This window comes from Hordeum vulgare, chromosome 4H, assembly GCF_904849725.1.
Source record: "Hordeum vulgare subsp. vulgare chromosome 4H, MorexV3_pseudomolecules_assembly, whole genome shotgun sequence".
Lineage (NCBI taxonomy): Eukaryota > Viridiplantae > Streptophyta > Magnoliopsida > Poales > Poaceae > Hordeum > Hordeum vulgare.
This window is the reverse complement of record NC_058521.1, coordinates 161,345,958-161,350,618: the sequence shown is the minus strand read 5'-3', so window position 1 is coordinate 161,350,618 and position 4,661 is coordinate 161,345,958.

The following is a 4,661-nucleotide window of genomic DNA, read 5'->3' as shown; positions in this document are numbered from 1 at the left end:
ATTGAAGAGTGTTCTCTTAATTTGCATCTTGCGGATTCTACTGTCAAGAAACCAATGGGAAGGATCGATGATGTTCTTATTGTCAACAAATAAGAACTATATACCCGTGGGTTTCATTGTACTTGACATAGATTGCAATCCTTCATGTCCCATTATTCTTGGTAGACCTTTCCTAAGGACTATTGGTGCTCTCATCGATATGAAGGGAGGGAATATTAGATTTCAATTTCCTTTAAAGAAGGGCATGGAGAACTTTCCTAGAAAGAAAATAAGATTGTCTTATGAATCTATGATGAGGGCTACCTGTGGTTTGAGCACCAAAGATGACTATACGTGATTCCATCACTTTCGCCTAGCCAAGGGCGTTAAACAAAAGCGCTTGTTGGGAGGCAACCCAACGAATTTATCTTTTTTCTTTCTGTTTCTTGTTTTCCACACTTTCATAATTCTGTTATGATTGTGTTTCTTGTGTTTCTTTTTGCGTTTGTGCCAAGCAAAACCGTTATGATTAGTCTTGGGGATGATCGTTTGGTCATGCTGGAAAAGACAGAAACTTTCTTCTCACGAAAAGACAGATTCTTTTTTCTGCTGAGTTCCATGCAAATTATTCAGAGTGTTGTAAGTTTTCAGAATTTGTAAAGTCCCATAGGTATACGAAATATACATATTGCTACAGACTGGTCTGCTGTTAACAGATTCTGTTTTTGTTGTGTTGGTTGCTTATTTTGATGAAAGTATGGATAGTATAGGGGGGTATTAGCCATGAAAGATTAAAATTACAGTAACCCAACATCAGCACAAGTAGAATTTAAGTTTACTACAGTACCTAAGGAAGTGGTGGTTTGCTTTCTTGTACTAATGTTATCATGAGTTTCTGTTTAAGTTTCGTGTTGTGAAGTTTTCAAGTTTTGGGTGAAGTTCTTCTGGACAAAGAGATAAAGAGTGGCAAGAACTCAAGCTTGGGGATGCCCAAGGAACCCCAAGAGATTCAAGGATGCCGTAAAAGCGTAAACTTGGGGATGCCCTGGGAAGGCATCCCCTCTCTCGTCTTCAATCCATCGGTAACGTTACTTGGGGCTATATTTTTATTCACCACATGTTATGTGTTTTTTGCTTGGAGCGTCTTGTATCGTAGGAGTATTTTATTTTTGTTGTGTCACAATCATCCTTGCTACACACCTAGAGAGAGAGACATGCACTCATCGTGATTTTGTCGAGCGTCACTTATATCTTTTGGTAGACAATTCAGCTCACATGTGCTTCACTTATATCTTTTGAGCTAGATGCTTTTGCTCTATGTGCTTCACTTATATCTTTTAGAGCACAGCGGTGTGTGGCTTGGTAGTTCATCTATGCTTTGAAAGTAGTCTCAAAAGGGGTAGTTATCCAAAGGGATACAAAAACTTCCACCTTCATGTCCATTGAATAGTTAGAGAAGTTTGATTCATCTCAATTAGTTTTGAGTTGTGGTTATGGTAATATTGAAAGTCATGCTAGTAAGGCGATGTGGATCTAGAAATACTTGTGTTAAAGTTAGTGATTCCCGTAGCATGCACGTATGGTGAACCGCTATGTGATGAAATCTTAGCATGATTAGTATATTAATTGTCATCCTTTGCGTGGCGGTCGGGATCGCGCGATGGATTATACCTACCAACCCTTCCCCTAGGAGTATGCGTTGAATGCTTTGTTTCGATTACTAATAAAACTTTTGCAACAAGTATATGAGTTCTTAATGACTAATGTTGAGTCCATGGTTTAGATGCACTTTCACCTTCCACCATCACTATCTTCTTAGTGTCATGCAACTTTCACCGGTGCACAACACCCACCATTAGCCTCCCTCAAAACAGCCACCATACCTACCTACTATGGCTTTTTCAAAGTAATTCCGAGATATATTGCCATGCAACTACCACCATGACATGTGCCACCACGTCAACATTGCCACTGCATGGTCGTAAGATAGCTAGCATGATGTTTCCATTGATGCCTATGCCATGCTAGATAATTGCCACGGTACACTACCGAAGGCATTCCATATAGAGTCATCGTTACTCTAAGTTTTGAGTTGAAAGTGTGATGATCATCATTAATGGAGCATTGTCCCATGTGAGGAAATAAAAGAGGCCAAATAAACCCACCAAAATAAAAAAAAAGAGGCCAAAGAGCCCACTAAATAAAAAAATTGAGAGAAAAAGAGAGAAGGGACAATGCTACCACTTTTTCCACACTTGTGCATTTTAAGCACCATGATCTTCATGATTGATAGTCTCTCGTTTTGTCACCACCATATAGCTAGTGGGAAATTTTCATTATATAACTTGGCTTGTATATTCCAATGATAGGCTTCCTCAAAATTGCCTTACGTCTTTTTGAGCAAGCAAGTTGGATGCACACCCACTAGTTTTCTTTCACATACTCGTAGCTCTAGTGCATCATTTGTATGGCAATCCCTACTCATTCAAATTGATATCTATTGATGAGCATCTCCATACCTCATTGATACGCCTAGTTAATGTGACTATCTTCTCCTTTTTGTCTTGCAACCTCCACTACATTCCACACCATCTATAGTGCTATAACCATGGCTCACGCTCATGTATTGCGTGAGAGTTGAAAAGGTTTAAGAAAGTAAAGGTGTGAAACAATTACTTGGCCAATACCGGGGTTGTGCATGATTTAAATTCATTGTGCAATGATGATAGAGCATAGCCAGACTATATGCTTTTGTAGGGATAACTTTCTTTTGGCCTTGTTATTTTGAAAGTTCATGATTACTTTGCTAGTTTGTTTGAATTATTATTGTTTCCACGTCAATAGAAAACTATTGTTTTGAATCTAATGGATCTGAATATTCACGTCACATAAGAGGAATTACAAAGGACACCTATGCCAGGTAGCATGAAAGCATCAAAAAATCATTCTTATCACTTCCCTACTCGAGGACGAGCAGGAGTTAAGCTTGGGGATGCTTGATACGTCTCAAACGTATATATAATTTTTGATGGTTTCACGATGTTATATTGTCTTCTTTGGTTGTTTTATGTACCTTTTATATCTTTTTGTGACTAAGTTATTGATTCAGTGCCAAGTGTCGGTTCCTGTTTTTTCCGTGTTTTTGACTCTTTTCAAATCTGATTTTGGAACGGAGTCCAAACGGAATAAAAACCCCGAAATGATTTTTTCCTGAACGGAAGAAGACCAGGGGGCCTTTGGGCCAAGCCAGGTGGGCTCCAAGGAGTCCACAAGCTCCAACCACGCCACTAGGGGGGAGGCGGCGGTGGGCAAGCTTTTGGCCTCCCTGGCCACCCCCTGGACTAGGTCTTTGGCCTATAAATTCCCAAATATTCCGCAAAAAATCACGGGAGCCTCGAAAATACTTTTCCGCCACCGCAAGCTTCTGTTTCCGAAAGATATCATCCGGAGACCCTTCCCAGCGCCCTGCCGGAGGGGACTTTGGAGTTGGAGGGCTTCTTCATCATCATCATCGCACCTCCAATGACTCGTGAGTAGTTCACTTCAGACCTATGGGTCCGTAGTTAGTAGCTAGATGTCTTCTTCCCTCTCTTGGATATTCAATACAAAGTTCTCCATGATCTTCATGGATATCTATCCGATGTAATCTTCTTTGGCGGTGTGTTTGTCGAGATCCGATGAATTGTGGATTTTTGATCAGATTATCTATGATACATATTTGAGTCTTTGCTGATTTCTTATATGCATGATTTGATATCCTTGTAAGTCTCTCCGAGTCATGGGTTTTGTTTGGCCAACTAGATCTATGATTCTTGCAATGGGAGAAGTGCTTGGTTTTGGGTTCTACCATGTGGTGACCTTTCCCAGTGACAGTAGGGGCAGCAAGGCACACATCAAGTAGTTGCCATCAAGGGTAAAAAGATGGGGGTTTTATCGTTGGTTTGAGATTATCCCTCTATATCATGTCATCTTGCTTAAGGCGTTACTCTGTTCTTATGGACTTAATACACTAGATGCATGCTGGATAGCGGTTGATGTGTGGAGTAATAGCAGATGCAGAAAGTATCGGTCTACTTGTTTTGGATGTGATGCCTATAGATATAATCATCGCATAGATATTGTCACGACTTTGCTCGCTTCTATCAATTGCTCGATAGTAATTTGTTCACCCACCGTCTACTTGCTTTCATTAGAGAAGCCACTAGTAAACACTACGGCCCCCGGGTCTATTCACCTCCATCGTTTACATCTCCGCTTTTACTTTGCTTTGTTACTTTGTTGCTTTCTGTTCTCACTAGGCAAACAATCTTTAAGGGATTGACAACCCCTTCATAGCGTTGGGAGCAAGCTTTTGTGTTTGTGCAGGATCTTGAGATACTCCTCCATCGGATTGATACCTTGGTTCTCAAACTGAGGGAAATACTTACCACCGCTATGCTACATCACCCTTTCCGCTTCGAGGGAATACCAACGCAAGGCTCCAAGGCCACGGGGGAAATCCTTTGCATACTTGCCTAGCAAGTCCCTTAAGGCGTAGCCGCAACAGAAAGATCAAGCCAAGTATTCTCCCATCGACGTGCCTATTTCTGGCGCCGTTGGAAGGTCTTTTGTTGCAGTAGCAAGCGTCTGTCGCCTTTGACCACCGCAGCATCAATTCAACATGGAAATTAAACTCTAGGGCA